At 48.5% G+C, this 22,821-nt stretch overlaps 1 protein-coding gene across 3 annotated transcripts in view; it reads left to right on the top strand.

Annotated features, from left to right (window-relative positions):
* The first annotated feature begins 1,275 nt into the window (after positions 1-1,275).
* CRACDL (CRACD like) overlaps positions 1,276-22,821 on the top strand; it is a 133,680-nt gene continuing 112,134 nt past the window's right edge. Inside the window, exon 1 of one of the 3 annotated variants that reach the window (XM_059134711.1) lies at positions 1,276-1,398. The gene's annotated coding sequence lies outside the window, so the exon portion shown is untranslated. Of the gene's footprint in view, positions 1,399-1,743; positions 1,977-22,821 lie in introns of those variants that run through there. The other 2 variants (XM_059134712.1, XM_059134709.1) reach the window with 2 other exon arrangements.

Genomic DNA, 22,821 nt, shown 5'->3' with positions numbered 1-22,821 from the left:
GGCTTAAGATATCCTGGAACAAATAAAATTCTTAGGTGAAAAGGTGACTTATAGAGTCAAAAAATATTTAGTAGTTACAACAACAACAAAAAATGTGATTTCTGAATAGCAAGAAGTGGAGGCTCAAGGTGAGAGAAGAGAGTGTGGATTTGCTTGTAGTTGTCGTTTAGTTTGAGGATTTTGAAAATAGAAAACACACCTAACAAAGTCATTGTCTCTAAGAATGATGAGTCACCTGTCCATTTCAAATGCAGGTTATTAACTTGGGGGCTGTAGACTGATTCCCTATATAAATTTACTCCTTTCATGAAAGGAATTTATAAACTCTTAACCATCAAAGGGGGCTTTTAAGTGAACAGGTTGTGCCAAATGGGCATTTAAAAATTGTAAAGGAAACTTCTGTTTATATGCTCAAGTAAATGGGATCTGTCTTTAGCCTTTTTTCCCCATGCCTCAGATTATTCTATTTAGGATTTTGATCCTGTCTGAAGCCAGAGGTGGAGAAAGTCCCTTCCAGGGTTCTACCCAGGTTCTGGGGCAGATAGTTATGCAAATGTTGGCTTCTCCATATCCTCAGTTCTCTGCAGGGAGAAATCATCAGACCCACCATCCTAGGATGTGGTGCACATTCTGGGTGGTCCCCACATAACATCACCGATGTCGCTGATAATCCGGACGTCGGGTAACACTCTCTGACATTAGCTTTATCTCTTCTAGCTGAAGCGTGAAATTTTCTCGCGTGTAAGCTGTCGTGGCTTCTGTCTCTGCGGGGACGCAGCTCACGTTCATCTTCCCTCCCTGCCGGAAAAGCTCCTTGCTCTTGGGGGCACATAGTCCTGGGCTGTGCAATCAGCCGACCAAAGCTTCCCTGAGGACTCTCCAGCTGATGAGCTGAGCGACCACCTGAGGCCAGTAAGTTTCCTAAGACGATTTTCTTTAAAAATCTGTCTTTAAAAGAAAATAAAAGGGGGGGGGGGCAGCGAGCCTGAGAAGTCTTCGGCAGCCTTTCTTCCCACACTTGTGGTATCACAGCAATGATTCACCTCAACACAGGGCGGCAGCTTCCCTAATTAGCCTGGAGACGCTCCGGACCCACACGGTTATTAAAAAACAACAACAACAACAACAACAAAAACTTTTACTTTTATTCAAACGCACACTTCCCACCCACTGCGCCCACTCCCTTCGGCCCCGGGTTCTGGGGCCGCCTGCTTTGCGAGGCGGATCCGGAGCGCCCCAGGCCCCGCACCGTCGCCCGCCAAGCCCCCTGGTGACCTGGAAGGTTGAGCCTGGAGTCGGGCCGAATCTCTCCCCTCCAAAGAGCGCCGGGCCGCCGGGGCGTGGACTCCTCGTCCTCCAGGCCCGTCGGGGTCGCTGGTGGACCCCGACCTCGCCAAGGTAGGGTGGCCTGGCTGGGAACCCCGACAGCGCCTCCGCGCGGGCCGGCCGAAGGAGGGCGGCGGGAGCAGCCTCAGGGTGGGGAGTGGTCCCGGCCGGGCGCTGGGGGACAGCGAGGGCCCGCCGGCGTCTTTCCCCACTAGCAGTTGGCCGTGACACGGCCGGCGAGGCGACTCCGCGGCGGCGGCGGCGGCGGCTGCAGAAGCGGCGCGCCGCGGGGGAGGTGCGCGCGGCGGCCACGGGCGAGCGGAGCGGAGCGGCGCGGCGTCCGCCCCCGCCGGGCCGAGCCGAGCCGAGCCTGCGCGCCCGCAGCTGGGAGCGCGCGCCGAAGCAGGCAGAGGGCGGTCCGCGCGAGGGTCGCGCCCGCGCCCCGCTCTCCGGCTCCGGCCCGGGACTGTGGCGAGGCCAGCGGCCACCTGCTGCGTCGCGCCGCGGGCCTCAGCGTTCCGGCGCGGGCGACTGAGAGGTTTCGGGCGGGGTCCGCCGGGCGCGCGCGCTCACGGCAGAAGCCTACCCCGTACCCTGCGGACGGTGTCCCTCCTGCGCTTCGCCGAGCCCGCGCCAAGCTCCTGCGCCAGGTACCGGGGTGGTTCGAAGCGGGTTGGCGGCGAAGCGTACGTGGGCCGACGACCGGGTGGCGCGGGGAGACCCGGGCGGGAGCGGCGCAGACCGAGTCGCGCGCGCCCCGACGTCGGGCCAGGTGTGGGACAGCCAGCACGGAGCCCACTCGGCCAGGTGCCCCTCGGACCGGGGGTTGGGGGCGCGATTCCCGCGGCCGCCTCTTGGGGCAGGGCGGGCACCGGCCGAGGGGAGCAGACGCGCTCACCCAAGTGCCCGAAGTTTTCCTTTGCTCACTTTGCTGGACTTAACTTTGAATTGTGAGGTGAAGCTTTTCAAGCTTTAAGAAAATACAGGAACAGGAAGACGGTCTTGCCGGGTTTGAACTGTTAGTGTACGAAGTATTTGTGCCTGCTGTCTCTAAAGGCCATTGCAGGAGAGATTAGTGGACAAATTCATTAACTTTCTTACGCTCTAGTTAATGGTTTGTTTGTAAATAGGTTTTAGGCTTCTATTACAAGCTACCAGTAAGCGATTTGGGGTTTGATCTAAGAAATATTCAAATTAGGGGGTATGATTTTTTTTAAAAATCATAGTTGACATGCAATGTTATATTTCATAGTTGACATGCAATGTTATATTAGTTTCCAGTGTACAACATAATGATTCGACAGTTGTGTATGTTATGCAATGCTCCCCACAGTGTTCAAATTTTAATCGATAAAATAGATCTTGAACAGATGCTTCATATCAGGTAGGGCTTTAATTTGAGGTTAACAAGTGATCCGAGCATAGGTAGTTACTCAAAGGAGCTAACATTTGGCTTTTGAAATGCAAGGAAAAAGGAATGCCACCGTTTGAATTGGACCTGTGTAGGTACAGGCTGACAGCTGGCATCGTGTCACTGTTGAACACTTAATTTTGAGCCAGGAAATTTATCAAGTGGGAGACAAGCAGCTGTGTGATCTTTCAGAGCCCACCCCATACCTTCTCAAGCTGGTATCTTAAAATATCCTACTCTCTTATTCAAGCCTGCAAGCTTCCTTCATTTACATAACACATGCTGGGGACCACGGAATAAATCTCTTAAGACCTCTGGTCTTCAACCTGGAACTCAGCAACCCCCCCTCACCTGGATTTATGGAGCATGATGGTCACTCATAAGAGCCCTTTGAGATTATTAAATAGTGAGGGGAAGCATCTGGAGAGGGCCCCTGCAGTGGTATCTGGGATCCCTGTCTTTGGGGGCTGGTGGAGAAGGGTTGAAGTGGCTGGTTTCCTGGCTCTGCCCTAGTGCTGTGCTGAGCCATGTTGGAGCCTAAGGCAAAAGGAAAAATCACTAATGTGAATCCTGTCTTTATTCAAAATTGTGATATTTAGAACAATGTAGATTTTGTGTTCATTTGATGTTTTAAAACATTGCATTAAAATGTTTCACCTTAGGGAGTTTTTTGGTATCCCCCCTAAATATTGTGCCTGAGGTGCATGACTCACTTTCCTCACTCTAGTTCTAGACTTGCCTGTGAGTCCAGTTTCTTAACCTCTGTAAGCATCAGTTTCCTCCTTTATAAAATTTTTTAAAAAGTGGACCCTCCAGGGGCACCTGGGTGGCTCAGTGGGTTAAGCCGCTGCCTTCGGCTCGGGTCATGATCTCAGGGTCCTGGGATCGAGTCCCGTGTCAGGCTCTCTGCTCAGCGGGGAGCGTGCTTCCTCCTCTCTCTCTCTCTGTCTGCCTCTCTGCCTACTTGTGATCTCTCTCTGTCAAGTGAATAAATAAAATCTTTAAAAAAAAAAAAAGTGGACCCTCCATAGTTGATGCACAGCTTACGCACGACATGGGGTTGTTGCATAGGACTAGCCATGGAGGGACAGTGACGGGTGGCTGTTCTATTCGTATGGCCCCTCAGCCTGCTCATTTGAGCTAGTCACTGAATCCTGCTGAGTCTCAGTTTGCTGTTCTGCAAAATGGGAGTAATAATAGCCAACTCACAGGGATGCTGGCGGGGTTCAATGAGAATGTGTGTGAAGGCACTGGCCCTCCTGGAGGGTAAGTTTTCTGTGATGGCTTGGGGGCCTGGATTTTCCTTGCAAGCTTGCAACCACTTGCTTTTCCTGTGGAGGTTGTGCCTTGCCATAGACAGACACTCTTAAATTCTGCTTGTGTTGCACGAAGACCCTTCAGAAGCAGCTGAACCAAAGTAGAAATGTTTCCTGTTGAGGGTTTATTTTGGAGTGGTGAAGTTCACCAGCCGCAGGTCATACTATGCAAAACATTTTATAAGTGAACTTAATTTTGCTACTGCAAACAAAATGACTTTGGTTCCCTTTTGGTATATTTAGTCCTCATTCATGATTGTAATTTTCTTGAGCCCAAGTCAAGTAGTATTATCTCAGTCACTATCTAGCTTAAAACAGCTTGTCCCTTGGGAGTCAGTGTCTCAGTCTGTGTTGGTTACCCTTGGGGGCCCCTTCTCCCCACAGGTGGTCTCTGGTCACCAGGAGAAGGTTGTAGTCACATCAGGGTGTGTGGGAGAGTGGCCTCTTGCCAGTCATCTGGTCCTCTTGCTGTCCTCTGGGGAGTTTCTCCTCCTCACAACTGGGCCTCCTTTCCCTGTGTAGTTTTTTTTGTTTTGTTTTGTTTTTAAGATTTTTATTTATTTATTTAGCAGACAGAGATCACAGGTGGGCAGAGAGGCAGACAGAGAGAGAGATGAGGAAGAAGGCTTCCTGGCGAGCAGAGAGCCTGACGTGGGGCTCGATCCCAGGACCCCAGGATCACAACCCAAGGCGAAGGCAGAGGCTTTAACCCACTGAGCCACCCAGGCACTCCTCCTTTCCCTGTTTGTAGAGGATGGTCCGGCTGGGTTTCCCTGGGCTAAGCCACAGCTGGGACCTGGTTCCTGCATCTGGCCTGGAGCTCTGCACACTCTGGTTCTCTTCGAGGTCTCTCCTGGGCACATGAGAACCTGCCCAAGTTGGGAGGCACTATATGCTAGGCTTCCATTTCCACTGTCCCAAGCTGTCCCCAGTGTTCCCAGTAGGAAGCAGGATGAAAACTTCCCATGCTTTCTGTGTCCCCCTCAACCTACAAGAGATTTTTCTTCCCTTACTACCCCTTCTCCTCTGGGCAAGGTGCACAGGAAGGAGGGAGAGGGGACTCTGTCCCTCCAGGTTCCTCTTTTCTCCGTACCAGTAGAGCTTTTTAAAAAAAAAAAATTTAAAGATTTTATTTTTAAGTAATCTCTGCACGCAATGTGGGGCTCAAACTTACCACCCTGAGATCAAGAATTACATGCTCCTCCACTGACGGAGCCAGCCAGGTTCCCCGAGAGCTTTTTTTCTTTCTTTCTTTCTTTCTTTCTTTCTTTCTTTCTTTTTTAACTTGTGGGGCTGGTCTTCATTAGGTCATACCTTCTATCATCTCTTCATTATAGCTTAGAATAAAACTTTGGGATCAACCCTTCCAAGCTCTCCTCTTGATATGCAGAGGGAATTAAAACATCTTTTTCTATTACTCCCCCCCTCCCCCTGTTCCCTGGGAAAAATCAGATGCATCCTGGTGGGTGTGGGAAGGAGTCAGGAAGGAACAAACTGGGAAAATAGAGAAGTTGTTCCCTTCCTCTCCCCCTTCTTCATCTTTCTGGCAGGCTGACCTGGGTTATGTGTGCTGGACTTCCTAATATGTGAAAGCTCTAGGACCCACTGGAGATGCCAGTGACAGGCTGGGAGGAAATGGGGAAAGAGCAGCTTTGAAGATTTGGTGGTGGGTGGGAGAAGAGACTAGCTTTTGGCTTGCGCATTACCTAGTCCAGCCCAGTGAACCAGTTTCCTGTGGATTAGTGTCTTTCAAACTACCCCCCCATTTATGTTGCTGTTTCTTCGTCATCAGAATGATGTGCCGTGTACTTGGCATTTACTAAAAGCATAGGAGAAATACAGTAAAATCCAAGTCAAAATTAGTTGCTTCTTCAGGAATTATTTGGAGAATAAGATTAGCCTTTAGGAAGCCTAAACCTATAAAGCTAAGCTCTGGGTTTTGTTCAAGTTCGGTGGAAGGTGAAGTAATCAGGAAAGGCTTCTTGGAGGAGGTGACCTTAAGTAACATTAAGACTTAGCCACACATGGGGACCCTGGGTGTCTCAGTCAGTTAAGTGGCTGCCTTGGACTCAGGTCATGATCCTGGAGTCCCTAGATTAAGCTCTGCATCAGGCTGCCTGCTCAGCAGGGTGTCTCTTTCTCCCTCTGCCCTTCACCCCGCTCATGCTGTCTTTCTCTCTCTTTCCGTGTCTAATTGATAAATAAAATCTTAAAAAAAAAAAAAAAAAGATTTAGTTACATGGATATGAGATTAAAGAGAACTTTCCATGAGAAGTTCTTGAGTACCTAGAGACAGAAAGGCTTTCCACCCCTGGGATCCACTTGTGGCTTGACCCTTCCTGGGGTCATGCTTATCGCTTTTGTTGTCTAGGTACCTGTAAACACTTGCATAGTTACTGTCATTTGTAGGTAAGACAAGAGGAAAGGGTGGCATTCAAAGTTCCTTGTGTTTTCTCTACACAGTGGAAATCAGAGGAGTTTCCAACTAACCCTGTTTTCTTAGATAGATATTTATATGTAGAAAATACTTTTAAACTTTTAGGTCAGGTCAGTGGTCCTTGAGACCCATTTGTAATTCTGAGGAATTACCTGAGAATTCTTTGTATTGCTTTAACAGGCTATCACCTAGAATTCTGAGCTCAGCAGATCACGAACCAGAAGATGCCATAGGAATTTAGTGGCTAATTGACATGAGACAGGTGTCAATTAGCCACCCTCCTCACTGGTGTCAGCCCCTGACTCCATGCAGACCTTTGCATTGTTCCTGTGCACATTCCTGGGAGGAAGCACTTTCGTGTATTTTCCTTCTGATTAAGGTATCTGTGAAAAGAAATTACCAAAGCTCCTTTTGAAAGGTAAGGAGTAGAAAGTTATTTATTTTCTCAAGCCTCTTCCTGGCCCTGGTGAGTGAGGCCCATTTGTAAACATATGAAGTTTGAGAACTTCCAGAATACTTGGCCTCACCTCTGAGGTCCATACACCAGTCTTTCTGGTTTCTGCCCACCCCACCACCCCATAAATTTTCAGGTCTGTGGGAGGCAATAGAAGCTTTAACTGTGGTGTGCAAGTTTCCCAAGAAACTGCTCTCAGAACAGCCGTCCTGAATGTGGGATATGAAAATGTCAGAGGACTTTTGCTTTCTTAAAGCACATGGTCCAGACAAGGGTCACAGTCAGGGCTCTGGTCTCAGCTATGCCATGAAGAGTCCCTGCAACCTCGGGCATCCCAAGAATGGGGTGGGGGGTGATACACACACATACACACACACAAGCATCACTTGAGGTACTGTATCAGCAGAAGAAATGTTTCATAAATTATTCATGACTCTTATTCTTCCATTATCTTTTTTTAAGAAGGTACAAGGACACTTATTGTACTTCCCAGTTAGAACCCCCTAATAAGTACCCTAAAGCAATAAAGGGTCCTCCTGCATCCAAGACCTGATGGCATTGAAGGAAGATGGGCATATCTGCCGAGTGCGTCTGAGCAGAGCTGGTGGTAGATGGCACGTGGGAAGCATGCAGTGAGGAGGAAGGGGAAAGGGATGCGAAGGTAGCACAGGTAGGAGAGGGTGCGAGCTGGTGGAGCCTCAGCGCTGGAGTCCTGGGGTACTCCATGTTCACATGTTCCATCCCTCTCTGCAGCCTTAGCTTGCCCTGCTCATGTGTGGTTAAAGTAGCGGAGTTCAGGTACTAGCAGCAGGTTGGCAAACGGGAGGTGCCCTGGGCCAATTGTCTGTCTGTGTCTCTCTCTTTCTCTCTCTCTCTCTCACACACACACACACGCTTGTTCTAGTGGCAAGACATAGGGACGAATCTGCCCTGCCACATCTGTGGCTCCCCAGTGAGCCTGATGAACTGCCATGGGTTAGAGGATCAGAATGGGCATCACTGATGGGTAACCAAATCGCAACCAATATTAGGTTCCTCATATATTTAGTCTCATGCATATGAATATATCATGAATATTTACTACTTTTATACCATTTAGTGTATCATGAATGTTTACTGTCTAGCTGCCTTGGGTGTATTTAGTGCCTCATGAATATTAGGTATCTCGTGTCTTTCCACACCTTTCTATTTTGTTCAATACACACGTGCTCCCCTTACTGAGTTTCATCTGTACTAAACATACCTTACAAGTCATCCATCCCCTCTGCTGTCTTTTCTTTAGAATTGAATATTCTCAAATAATATATATTACATTAACTTAGTCTCTTAAAATCAGGTTCCAGGTTGAATATATCTTTGTGAAGCCACTGTCCCATCAAGATGGATGAGTCCAAAGTGCATGGGGACCTCTGGGACCAAGTGTAGGTCTGTATAGGCTCAGACAGCTTGCTCATACCCACTTCAGATTTGTAGACTGACGCTGAACTGCATGCTCAGGGCTGCTTTCTGTCCTTGGCTCCTCGGGAGATAAGTGCCCATGGGCCAGTGCCCACCTGTGAGGCTGTACATGCTGCTCTGAACCTTGGGCAGGTTAGCTCTTTTTGGTTGGTTGCAGCTGTGTGGCCAGACACAACATCTGCACGCAACAGGTGCAGGGACGGGGCCTTGGGCATGGGGCCCCTGCGGTCCCAGGGCCTAGGCTCAGAGCTGGGTATCTTGACTTCTCCTTACTCTTCTGCTGCTGGTGGTATGGCTCATGCCATGAGCTGCTCGGAAGCTCCATCCCCTCTCTGCACCTGCTGTTCCCACCTGGTTTTAGTACCCCACTCCTCGTCCCAACGTGTGTTCCATCATCTCGCTTTAATACCTTAATTACTCATCTTTCTTTCTTCCTCTCCCCAAGAAGTGGCAGCAAGAACGTTTCTGTGGGTCCTTTTCTGTGTGGAGGGTTTAGGACTTGGAAGCCACGAGTGCCAACTCCACTAATGGAAGCGAGGAGGAGGATGGGGTTTGTTGGTGGGTCAGACCCATGCACTTGATGTCAGAATCACTCGGTCAGGCTGCTTCACCTGGTGATTCACTTTGCAAACTGGGGTTGCTTCCACAGTGATCTGAAGCAGTCACAAATGTTTGGATGGTTGCTGGGTGTCAGCTGCATGCTCCACTGGAAACAGATCTCTAAATCACTGTGTAGTAGCATCTCCAGTATGCTGTCTGGGTCAGACAGGTGCTTGAAGTACGAACACAGAACATTTTGCAGATTTGAGTCTCTGTTTTCTGAGGCTTGGCCCATACCATCTTGTTTCCCTCATGGCTTCATGAGCAAAGATGATTCTTTCAGTTGAAGTGTTCAGGTAAGTGAGGCTTCCCCAGCACCAGGTTTAGAACCGAAATCACTGGGTATGTTTCGTGGGTCCTGAGGCATTCAGGGGCATCTCTTGGTGGTGAAGGAATAACTGCACACAGGACTCAGCCAGGTCAGCAAGCAGGGAAGGCCTAGAAGGCAGCAAACTTGGCGTGAAGCAGGCCTGCCAGCTGTCTGGAGTGCCGACCAGACTTGTGATTTGGCTCGTCACAGGCTGCTCTTTGGCTGCTCCCTCAAGTGGCACAAGGCCAGGAGCTACCCAACACGCGTCTCCACCACCCAGTGAATCCCAGGGGTGGAACATGAGGGGGCGTCTTGATAGGTTTGAGCGCGTATCCCTCCAAACTTCTGTCTATGCTATGTTGAGAGTGTGTGTGTGTGTGTGTGTGTGTGCACACGCACAAAAGTATATCTTTGATACAAAGAAGTAATGTCTGTATTGTTTTGTGCTGCTTTTTCAGAATTAGTAGTATGTGTTGAGTCTCTTTGTCACATCGTTAGATGTTTTTCCTTCACATCATCTATGAGGAAGTCGCCTTGCATGGGTAGCCCCAGCTTACTTATCCAAGTCCTCTGTTGGATGGATGTTTACTTGGGTTATTTTCAACCTTTTTTCTCTTAGTAACAGCAGGACAATGAACATCCTTGTCCACGCTCTTTAGCACATTTGTCTGGTTGGGTCCTTCCAAGTACTAGCTCATACGTAGATTTCCTGTGTATGTACCTATCTCCTCCTTTGATATGTCCTGCCTGGAATGATCTTTCTTCACACTAAAGGTTTATTTATTTATTTATTTATTTTTGGTCATCTTGGTCAACAGTGGTTTAGCATCTGTGTTATTCAGGACTTGCTCTAGTTAGTTTAGGCAGAAGAAGATTTAATGCAGGAAATTCAGGGCTGACAGAATTGTTAGAGGCTTGGCCCTTGGCCAGACCAGCAAGAGTGACCCCCAAACCCCCTCCCAAACCAGACCTGTTCCACAGAGTTCCCTCCTTCTACTCCGTGGATATCCATGAAGTGGGGGAAGAGGCTCTGGGACTTTCACCACTCACCCCCACCGCAATTCTCCCATGGGAAAACCTGATGCCTCTATGTTAGCAGAGATGCACAGTAAACTACTCCATGTGGGGGGCCTGGCAGGCAGGGAGGCTAGGAAGTGTGGTCCTTGGTTTTCTAGCCTCCAGCAGGCTATATTATAAGCCGGATGGTGTCCATGGCATCTCAGCCTTTATTTGTTTTTCTAATGTTGAGCCTTTAATATCATATTTGATGCAGGCAGAGGTGAGAGATTCATAGACTGTAGCCACAGGCACAGTGGGCCTGGCCCCTGTCTCACAGAATCCATCATTCTTCTCTCACAGAAGGCCCAGAATCTTTGACAGATAAGGTTTTCATTTCAGTCCCTGCTGACATGAGCCCCAGCCTCCTTCCTGCTCTTTCTCAGAAACCAGATTAGAAGCTTCCACGGCCTGAGCTTTGTTCAAAATAGGGGGCAAAACAGCATGAAGCCACATACAAATAGTTCCTGCGCACTTGCCTGGTCCATAGACCACGTAGTTCAAAATTGGATCCCCAGAGTCCTGCCTCAGTAGGAGGGGCATGGGCTGTCTGGTTGTTTTCTTTCGGCACTGGAGACTCTTCACTCTCTCCACTCCTTTCCTGGCGGTGTCACGTTCATGCTCAACAGCCCTCAGTTATTAGGCATGGGGAGGAAACACGAGTTAACATGCTGCTAAGTTAAGAGCCAGGTTGGTTGGTTTGTTTTTTCATGAGCCATAACTGATTAACAGCCAGTTGTTGAACTATATTTCTCTTTGCCTCTTCAAACAGGCTTTTTTGCATAATCACTATGAATTCAGGTGTTTGTAGGGTGCCAGGACCCCCTCTTGAGTGGATTTCTGTATTTTCAGTTGTTCAAGAAAAGCATTACTAAAGCATGGTTCCAGGAAAGACTGTGTCTTTAGCGACTCCGAGCCACTTGGTGGGCCTGGGTATTCTGGTGACTGATGGTGCACACCTTTCTGGCCCTAAATGGGCCCTCTCCCACTTATAGTCAGAGAGGGACTATTTAAAGTAAAGCTGGTGGCCCCTGACTCGAAGCCTCACAGTGGATGCTGGGCTTGAGGAGAGAAGAGCCCACCCTCCAACTCAAGGTGGGGTGTGACAGCCCTTGGGACTGCCCCGGGGATGGCCTAGTGGATCAGGTGTTAGAAACCCATCCAAGAAATCCATATCTTTTGAAAAGGGGAAAGTAATAGCCACTCCATATATCCCAAGTGATCCACCTTGGATTTCTACAGCACCTTCCTTCTAGGAATTAAAAATAGGACTTAACTTCTATTTAATCCTGTTTCTCTTTCTTTAATTTGGGGGGGTTGTACCCTGACTGTATATTATGAAGTAAACCAGAATAACAATTTTACCAGCAACAGATGTTTCTCTGTCAGTTCCTCCAACTATATAAAATGAGATTCTGAGGGGTGGGGCGGGCATGTAAACACTGGATGATCCAGGCTGCCTGTTGCATAATCCCACACACTCCTCCACTCCGCCACCGATCTTATAAAGTAGTAAAGTGTGAGTATGGGCGTATAAGAAGAGTCCCTTTCCAGCCCAGAGTCAGTGATCTCAGAGCCAGTCACTAGATTTACTACCTGTTGAAGGCCAGTGTTTCACCTTCTCTCACGGAAGACTTACAGTCACCCTGTGCCTCTTATAAATAAGGAAGCTAGGGCCCAGAGAAGTGAAGTACCTTGGCCAAGGTCCCTCAGCTAGTGAGTGAAAGAGTTGTGAACTCAGCTTCACCACCCACCCCATTTCTCTGAGAAGATGATTTCCCCTTGAAAACCACCCAGGCACTCACCCCTCCGCTTGCACAAGTGCTGTGTGGTTGTTGGCTCTGTTGCTGTTAGCTCGAGCTCACACCAGTTAGCAAACACACCCAGGTGCTGTCATGGTTGCTTCACCACTTTCTGTTCTTATCCCCATTTTACAGAGGAGCAAACTGAGGCACACACAGGTTATAGGACTTACCTAAATTACCAGTACACAGTGGAGCAGGGATTTGAATCCAGTGTCTTTTCTCTCCTTTTTTTAAACCTGTCTTGAACGGTTAACTTGGCAATGGCAGAGAATTATCTTTATAACCACCACCCCACAGGGTTTTACTTATTGAGTGAACACTCTTGTCAAATTATTCCCTTGGGTGTGCACAGGGCCTGGGGCATGAGAGGGGCTCCTTATTCCCTGGGCAACTTCCTGCTGAGCCACCTCCCTGACTTACCACCCACAACTGGAGTCTACATGGAGACCCTTCTTCCCTCCCACCTCTCCTGGCCAGCCTGCAGCAGCTTTTGCAGGAAAGGAGAGGAGAGGAAGGTCACAGGTAGAGGTGGCAGGTGGAAGGGGACGGCTGGGGCCTGGGCTGATCACACCCTGGCAGGTCCCTGGCTGTCTGGGTCACCTTGAGCACAGCCTTGGGCTCCTTTTCCTCCTGCGCACACTGGGAGATTGAGATACATGCTTCCCAGAGGTGTTGGGAGAAGTGAGAGCAATAGTTCATGTGGAAATGGCAGATACACTGTAACCAGTGGACAAGAGTGAGTTAGAAATGACATTTTCTATTAATTAAGCCCTTTATATTTCTAGTTAGAATAAGGCCTTGTGACTGGGGGCTCTGGGCACAAAGGCTGACTCTCCCGTTCTCCAGCCATGTGGTCTCTCAGTGCCTCTGTTCCCCCCCTGGGACTGGGGATGGGACTAGTACCCACCTCAGAGGGTAGTTGTGTGGACTGGCTGGAGTGCTAGTGTTGGTAATGTGCCTGGCCCATAGTGAGCACATACTTAGCCCCTTGCCACCTGAAGGAGTAAAAGCTAAATGGCTGCCACTGAGGTGGTCAAAGGCCAGAGAAATACAGAAAAAAATTAAACTTCCTTACAACTTACAGCCCATTGATAAGTCCTCGAAGTAGGTGGAGTGACTCCAGGAATTCAACTGCCTTGATGTTAATACCCTGCTTGTGCCCCTCTCTCGCTGTGTCTCTGTCAAATAAATGAATAAAATCTTAAAAAAAAAAATACTTCATTAGAGGCAAAAGGCAACCTTAGCTTGACATTAGCCTGACCTCCAGGATCCTGTAAGTCTACTTTGACATATGAATATCCCTTTGGAAACTTCCCTTTATCTTGTCCTCCCCACTCCCAAGATGTATGTTGGCAATCATCCTCCAGGCGTATGGCCCATGATACACTTCTGAAGGGTCTCATGACAAAGGGTTTACTGGACAGTAATAAATGACTTTTTCCTAACAACAGCTAACCCTCAAGGTTGCTTCCAAATTCCTTAGAGACTCAATGCTATCCCTAACCCCCTCCCAACTTGTAAGTATACACAACCCCAGTAAGGCTCTTTCTGTCCACGAATCCTAACCCCATGCTTTAATAAAACCACTGTTTTTTGCACTGAAGGTGTCTTAAGAATTCTTTCTCTGAACCCCAACATTTCACAACATTACCATCTGTGAGAATAAAAACTGAAGAGGCACAGTGAGGGAGACTGGGTTGGAGCCACCATTGGCTAAGCATGTATGGTACTGTAGGCACTATTAGGCACTTAAGGAATCTATTACCCCACTAATTCTGGAAATAACATTGAAAAGCAGAAATGATTATCTCTGTCTTAAGGTGAGGAAACTAAAGCTCAGGGAGGTGAAAGTGATAACCCCATCCCCGAGGAGACCTAGGGGACTGGGTCCCAAGTCTTTCTGGCTCCAGGGGGCCATCCTATGGGAACTGTTCACCATGTACCAGCATGATTAGCTGTAGGAGCAAACACTTCCCAAACATCATCTGTTCATGTTTCTCCCCCATTCCCAAATAAACATGTCTGTTGTGACATCGTGCTGATAATCTACCAGATCATTTTTCTTCTGGTGGACATAGAGTCTTGTACAAAGTTATGGCTCCTTACAGCCAGCCATACTGGAATTCCCATCTAACCTCACAGCAGTGAGCAAGGTCCAGAATGGCCTACCATGGTATTTGGTTTTGTAAAGGCTGTAGCTTCTCCTCTAAAGCCAAAGTGCCTGTTTTTTCTGAGAGTGAGGGTCCCTTTGTAACATCGAACAATTTGGGAAGACTTTCAAATGACAGTAACTATATTTTTGTGAGCCATCAATGAGGGAAATATATGTAAACAAAAGCACACAATTTTGAAGCTCATCTTGATAACTTTGCATTTTATTTTTTTTTTACATTTAAATTTATAAACATATATTTTTATCCCCAGGGGTACAGGTCTGTGAATCATCAGGTTTACACACTTCACAGCACTCACCAAAGCACATACCCTCCCCAATGTCCATAATCCCACCCCCTTCTCCCAAACCCCCTCCCCCCAGCAACCCTCAGTTTGTTTTGTGAGATTAAGAGTCAACTTTGCATTTTATTAATCACATCTACACGTATTGAAGAAAAATGACCTGTATATGTATGTGATGTAATATCGGTGCCTTTTCCAGATAAAGCTTGTAGAACAGGGAGTCACATGTAAAGAACTAAGGATATATGTTTGGAAATTGCATATCTGTAGCCATTTAAAAAAAAAAAGTTGGTTGTACCCTTTTGCAGTTTACTTTTTCCTGGTGGGTACTTTGCTTGCAATTTCAGTATGTTCCACCTGGGGGTACCTGGGATTAGGATGCTTCCACAGGCTTCACAGCAGTGATGGGACCAAGTGTAGTTTTCTCTTCCCGAATGTCTTCTTTTTAGGACAAAAATACTTTAGTTGCAAAAATGTTTATAAATTAAGAGAATATTGTCTAGAAGAAGTAACCAAACTTGAAGACAAATTTAAAAGATGTAGCAGACTGAATAACACCAAATTTCCAGTGATTATTTTTTTCTAATAGTTTTCTAATAGAGCTTAGTTTTTTCTAATTCCATATTTACTTTTTTCTTAGCTCACAAGCATTAAATCAATCCAAACCATTGGCCCCTGCACTCCTTCCAAAGGGTTTAAGGTGTCACAGCCCAGTATAGCTTTCATATTAAAATTATACATATTGTCTTAGCCACTTGGGGACCATGAGGCACCTCAGACCCCTGACTTTCCCCTGGACCCCAGCAGAAGGCTCTGTCTAGGCCATGTTTTTCCCCTAGTAACCCAGTCTTGAAGGGTACCTTGGCCTCCTCTTCACCTGTGAGAGAGAGCTGGGTGTTGAGCTAGTTTGAATATGAAATACACAGCCACAAGAAACTCAGTTCATCTGGTTAAAGTTCAGTCTGTTTATTTTTCAGTGCTCTTTCAGTACACACTTATCAGGGCCCCTGTGAGCTCCCAGCCTGTACAGTAGCTCTGGATATATCCATGTAAGTGCAGCAGAGGTGTCAGATGAGAAGAGTGGATTCCCCTAGGGCAGGGTCTGTGGGGTCTCGGTGGTTGAGACCCCAGCCAGGCTTGAGCGGGGTCTGCCACGGGGAGTTTCGAGGGAACTCTGCTGGGCTCATGGTCAGATGGGGCTGACTGGCCCACTAGATATGGGAGGTGTGATGCTGAGGGTCTGTAATAGTTGCAGGGGACCACGGAAAGGTTTTAATTTCTTTTAAAATCAGAAGGGAACATGAACTTTAGGTTTGACAAGTTACATAATTGTCTTTATGCTGAGGCAATTGTAACATGTACTTCCTAATTGCTCTTTAATAGAGGAGAGGACCTATATAGGCAAAGGTGCCCGGAGCCCAGAGAAGTCATAATGTGGCTCTGGGGTGGCAGAGTGACTGGCCTGGGCAACAAGTATGACAGAGGGACCTCCTGATTCAGGGAACTGCCTGAGCAGAGTCACACAAGCGGGGATGACCAGGGTAGGGTAGGGACCACTCAGTGGCCTGAGTCAGCAATGCATGAGTGCGGACTGGGGCTAGAGGAAAGCAAGGACCCGGCTCCACCTTGGCCACAACCTGTTCATCAAAGGCAAATAGCCCTTGGGTTTGCATCCAGGTGCTTGTGTACCTCAGACTCAGATGTCCCTGGGAGGGACATTCTGGGGAATTTTAGGACTTTCAGAGTATTAACTAAACCCGGAAAGGTTGGCTTTCTCAAATGAGGGGTACTTTTTTTGGTCTTAGTCCCAACCTGGTCCCTTGGGGGTGAGACACATGCCTTGGAACATGTTTCCTCATCTATAAGTTGGGACAGTAAGCTATACAGGTTTGCTGAGGAAATGAGCTGATTCATCCCAAATGCTTTCCTAGCCTGGTGCCTCGCCTCTGGGCATTGTCAAATGTTGGTTTCCTTCTCCTTCACTCGTAGGCTTTGCCTCGTTCGGGGCAGGCCAACAAGGTGGAGGTGGGCCATGCCTCCCTGGGCCGTGCCTTGGCCAGGTACCAGCACCACTTGCAGCTGCCCCAGCCTCCCCTACCAGGCTGACTCAGGAGGTCTGGGTGGGACCATAGTTTGTGTTTAACAAGCTTTACAGGTGAATCTTCTGTGTGGCCGGGGTTGAGGCCTTTGGCCTTCACCGGAGCATGTCTGGGCCATGGCTTGGCAGATTTGACTTCCAAGACAGAAGCTCTCACCTTCTTGAGGGAGGGAGGAGCCCCAGACCTTCTGGGGAGAGTCTAAGAGGGCAAGACTGAGCTGGCCTGCATCCCATTCACTCTGGGAAGGCACAGGAGCTCCTTTGTCCTCAGCCCCATGGGCCTCCCTGTCTTCCTGGAGTACTCCTTCCTTTTGGCTTAAGGAATGAGCAGGGACGAGCAGCTTCTGCACACCCACGTTTCCAGTTTCCCTCATCTAGTTTGTCAACACACGTTTGCTGCAGCCATGTGCATGGCACTATGATTTGAGGCAGGGGAGCTTAGACATGGGTCAGGCCTTCGTGGCATCACCTGATAGAACGGAGACGTGTGAACACCCCTTATCATAAAGGAGATGGAAATAGGGGCTCCTCCACAAGATGCCCACCTCGTGGGGCTTAATGAGTTCGATTACAGAGGCAGCACTGTGGGTCTGGAGGTGTGAATGACACTTCCACAGTCAGGGAAGCACGGGGGGACGAGGGGTGTGACGTGTGGAACGAACCAAGTCTGATGAGACAGGACATGGATGGTGTGGAGGGATGAGGTGGGCTGAAGAGTTTACAGAAGTAGGCTTCAGCTGAACAGGGAAGGTGGGCTCCTTGCAGGGGTCATGGCCCTGGGGGTCAGGGTGATCCCTCAGTAAGGGCTTGGAACCAGCCATGCTTGGCCTGGGGGACGTCGCGGAGACAGCGCCTCCATGTGGAAATGTGTGCGCGGGGAAACTGTTTCTCTCCTGACAGAATCAAAGATGGCAAACGTAGGGAGGGCATGTCCTAGGAACTGTGTAGAAGCTGTATGCAGAACACAGTCAGTTAGCGCTGGAGACACAAAAGGGGCAGTGTGTAAACAAAAATGTTCAGTGTGCTTCTGGGAGGGAGGGATCAATACTTTACATATTTAAGTTGTTCCCAAATTATGGATTTAACGCAGCTTCCAGCCAGGATCTGGAAGGATGACCCACCAGATAGTAAAACATTATAAATTTGTCATACTTTAAACGTTTTGATATTGAGATATTAATAGAAAACATGTCTGTGGAAAAGACTAGAAAGTCCGGAAAATAGAAGTTAACAGATACAGTTGATATTTAACCATGTGGGGAAACCATCAGTTCCCTCAGTCATCAAACCTCAAAATATATTCCCTTAATATATTAAATTTATAAATGAAATTATTAAATTCACTTTAAGCATATGAGAAATTATCGGATGAGAAACATCTTTCGATATATGATGCCAGAGGCAGAAGCCACAATGCCACAGTTGTTTTGTTTATTCATCAGGGAAAATAAAAATTTCAGTATGCCAAGAGAAGAAACCCCAAAACAAAGTCAAAAGTCAGTTGCTAAACTAAGAAAAAACTCCTGTGATGTGTCTGACACATACTCTTTTATGGAAACAAATCTAATAATTGATATGAAGAAGTCTTATTACAAATGAACTTACTGGTAGGAAAGTGGGTAAAGGATATGGATTTGTTGGTGTTCTTTTTTTTATAAAGATTTATGTATTTGAGAGAGACAGCGAGAGTGTGTGTGCACACAGGAGCGAGGGGGACAGGCAGAAGAAGAGGGAGAGAAGCAGACTCCCCACTGAGTGGGGCTCCATTCCAGGACCTTGAAATCATGACCTGACCTGAAATCAAGAGTCACACGCTCAATGAGCTGAGCCACCCAGGCACCCCCTGTGGCAGCAAATGTGAGGAAGGTCAGTCTTACAGTAATAAAATAGATGCATGTGAAAATTAGGTACTAATTTTTGCTATCAAATTAGCAAGTTTTTGGTGTATATTGTTTTTGTGACTAATGGTGCTCCGCACAAGTGGACACGTGTGGCAAGGACTCCCCTGTGCCTTTAGAAAGGGATGGTAAGAGCTCTCTGCCAAGCGGCTTTGGCAGAATGTCCCAAAACCCTTAAAAGAATTCATCCCTTTATCCTGGTGATTCTGCTTTTAGGAATTTTTCCCCAGGAAACAATGAACTCTGCAATCAAAAAGTTTCTGTGCAAGGATGCTCCTCACGGTGTTATTTATAAAGATGAAAATTTGGAAGCAACTTAAGCATCCAGTAATGGGAAATGAGTCAGTCTCATGCCAGAGTGTGGTCGAGCCCTTGAGAGCTTTACTTAGGATGCTTGGTGAAGGGAGCTTCATGGTCTAAGGCTAAATGGAGAAGGCTAGAGCTGGTGGCTAGGATGGTGGCTAGAGCTGGAAGGGAAGTGAAGGGAGAGAAGGACCAGAGGGAAAGAGCTGGGGGCCAGAGTGAGAATGGGAGAGATGCTGGGTGAATAGGCTGGTCATCACATTTCCAAGACTCCCTTTGGCAAATTTTGATGGAATGGGTACTGGGTACATGGCACTGTCATTTCAGCTTGATCTGGTGCACAAGAGGGTTTGGGTGGACTGAACCAAAGGAAGGGGTGTGGACATTCCCAGAAGCTCAGGCAGGCTGTCACTTAGGGTCAGGGACCTGTGTCCACCCAGCCCCTCTGGACAGGCTCGCTGCAGGGGCTCTACCCCTCGCCTTGCTGATCTTCGCTTCCTGGGAGCTGCTTATTCCCACCTCCTCTTCTTAGCATGCCTGAGGGATTGGTGCTTAAAACCCAAACAAAAAACATTCAGGAGGGACCATTTTAAAATTTAAAAAAATAATAATAATTCGGAACATAAAACTTTCTAAAAAAAGAGATTGCCTTCTACATAAAAACAAATTCAGATATTATTTATGTCTGTGTATAGAGAAAATACTGGAAGGAAAACATTATCACAATGTTGTTTCCAGTCAGCTCTGATAGAATTATGGGAGATATAATATCTTTCTGTATTTTCTCTTACAATCAGGATGGATGAGTTTTTTTTTTAAAAAAACAGCTTTATTGGGAATAATTGACACATAGCCTGCAGTTTAATCTGATAAATTTTGACACATATACATATCCATGAAACTGACACACACTGTCAAGATAATGAACATATCCATCATGGCTTTCATAATCTCCTCCCAACAAGGTGACCACCGACCCTCTATGTCACTGTTATTCAGTATATATTCCCTAAAATTTTAAGTCAGTGCCATCTTGCAGTATGGAATCTCTTCGTCTGGCTTCTTTGAGCCTCTTATTTTGTAGTTCATCCATGGAGATATAGGTTTCAGTGATTTAGTCCTTCTTATTGCCAAGTAGTGTTCCATTGTGTACATGCTGCGGGTTTCTTACGGCCCTGTGAATTGCTTTTATAATTAGGAATATCTCCTAAGTGTACCCTGAGATTAGACAGTGTTGTTGGGGTTCCTACTGTCCATCTCCCTCTAGAAGTTTGGGGCAGTTTTCCAAGCCTGACACAGTGGCTTTAAAAGGCAGCAATCTGGAAAGCCCAGAAGGACCAGGTGCTATCATTTGCCAAACATAGGCTTAGCCAAGCCTTTGAACACTTGTGCTGTATACGGTCGGAGTTTTCGTTTTGGTTCTATGAGATGAAGTGCTGGTTAGCAGAGATTTTCAAGACCTGCCTTTGTCTTCTCCTCAGTTCGAGAGTCAGAGAAAGCTGTGTTGAAGGAACTTGACCTCTTGTCACAAACTGGCATTGAGTGTGTAACTTTGACATATCCCATGGACCTGACTGTGCCTGCCCAGCGATGACCAGCCTGCCTGCCCGGCTTCCTCAGCTGACCACTCTCCCCACTGTGCCCCAGCATCCCCCTCTTCACCTGCCCAGTGCAGCCCCTGCCCATCTCCCTGCAGCTCCTGTCCTTCCCTTGGACAAAACTGACAGCCCTCCTCCCTCCGCTCTCCGGTGATTTTCACAAGGTCTCCCCACCTCCTGGTTTAGCACAAACCCACACAGCTCCTGCAGGACTCCAGACTCCTGAGGTCTCAGAAGAGTCGTGTTCTCAGGCCTCACTTGTCCTTGTGGGCACAGGGACAGGCATTAGGATGCTCTTGCCCCTATTTGTGGTTGCCCTCATCACTGGGGGTACCAGAAGGTGTCTCCAGTGTGCTCAGAAGCCAGTGCACTGTGACATTCTGCTCTGGCCTCCTCTAGATAATCCTAGGCCCAAAGGAAGGACTTAGCTACCCCTGTTTCCTTGCAGAAAGGAGACAGTGAGGGGCAACCCCTCTCCCACACTCTGGATACCTCCTTGTCCCCGGGCCCCAGTCTCCTAAGGTCTGTTATGTGATGTCCTTTTCTTTCTTTATCACTCTGAGTAGGGGTTAGACCCAGTCCCTGTGCCAGACCAGGAAATGGACACTCCCAGCCTGCTGCCTTCCCTCCCTCCATTATATCTCTACCCCGAGGGCCCCATGCCAACTCCTACACCAAAACTGCCCATACTGGAAGAGACCCAAGTCTGACAAGGGGGCTGATACCCAGGTGCCTGGGTCTCCTGCTCTGGGCTGCACCCCTTTGCCCATTGTGCACCTGCTGACGACCAGACATTGTCTCAAGGGGCTGGAGCCCCGCTCTAGGAACAGCATGGGGGAGCTGAGAGTCACATCAGCCTTCCTTCCCTCTCAGGGGTCTTAGGTTCCAGGATGAGATTGTCAAAAACAGAAGCAGGAGGATGGGTGGCTGGCTTTCCCTGGATGGGTGCTGGCTGATGGGCACCTGCACCCAAGGCCACCCCTGCCTCCTTGCACAGGGCCCTCCTATTTGGAGACAACAGGAGCCTGTTGGTGGTGAGGGCCCCGGTCTTCTGCCAGTGAACAGTCACCCTTGTGAGCGAGGCCCTTCTCCCCAGAAGGTGGAGGAGGGGGCGGGAGCAGGGCTGCTTCCTCCCCAGCCCAGACTCCTGGGTTTTGCGGGGGGGGGGGGGGGGGTGTTTGTTTGTTTGTTTGTTTTTAAGTCTCCTTCAAAGAGGATGAAAACAAACAGTAGGTTTGCCTGGACAATGTCCAGCTCGTGTAATCTCAGAGCCACCGTGGGCGGCAGTGACAGGAGCCAGCCTCTGTAACCCAAGCCTGGAGCAGCGCGGGGGCAGTTTTTCAGGGAAGCTCCGCCGGGCTCCCGTGGGTACGCATGTTGCTGTAGCCCACACCAAGCAGGAATGCCACCTGCCTGCCTGCCCACGCAGGAGCTCGGTGGGGCAGGATGTTCAGGGAGCCTGTGGGGGAGCACGCCAGCCCGGCGGGCTGGGGGCCACCCTCAGCATCAGGGTGGGCAGGACCCTGCTTTTCTCAGGGGGCCCTCTCTTGTGTCTGAAGCTGCTCGCGTGCACTTTCTCTGCATGTTCATAGCATTAGCATTCACGCACGTGGGTGCCACAGCCTGTGTTAGAGAGAGGCACCTTCCCCCTGGAAACCCGGCTCCGTGGCACTTCCTGCCTAGGGTGGAGGGGCAGAGGCCACCTTGAGTAAATTTCCATGCTGCTTGGAGCTGGCTGAGTTGCCATGTGGTGCTGGAGGAGGCAGGAGGAGGTGACTGAGTAGCAGGTTCCATAGAGGAGTTCCAGGAACATGGTTACCCAGGCTCCGGCCTGTGCTTGACTTTGAATCCTGGCTTCTGACCACAAGTGGAGCATGTGTGCCATCCTGCCCACCCCACTCTGGCTGGTGGGTCCTGGGGAATGACAGAATGATAATAAATGTCTGTAATGCAGAGATCATTTCTAAGCCTAGTAACAGGTCACTTGTTTTTGCCCTTCTTGTTGATGAGGCTGGGGCTTGGAGGTATGAAGTAATGTTCCCCAGGTTGTACTGGTTCTTGATGGTGGTTTGACTGCCAGCCTGTCTGGCTCTAAACTGTGTATTGTCCCCATCATGTCTTACTGGGTCACTGCAGGATCACTGGCCATGGGCCAGAAGCTTTGCCAGGGGCTTCTCCATAGCTTATTTAATCCTCAGAGCAGCCCTGAAAGGTAGGTTTTGTTCTGATTGTTTATTCTGATCATTGTGAGGCTCAGAGCATGTGAACTGCTTGCCTGCTGTAGGCATTGGGGG

The sequence above is a fragment of the Mustela lutreola genome, chromosome 9, assembly GCF_030435805.1.
Source record: "Mustela lutreola isolate mMusLut2 chromosome 9, mMusLut2.pri, whole genome shotgun sequence".
Classification (NCBI taxonomy): domain Eukaryota; kingdom Metazoa; phylum Chordata; class Mammalia; order Carnivora; family Mustelidae; genus Mustela; species Mustela lutreola.
This window is presented reverse-complemented; position numbering and strand designations above follow the sequence as displayed.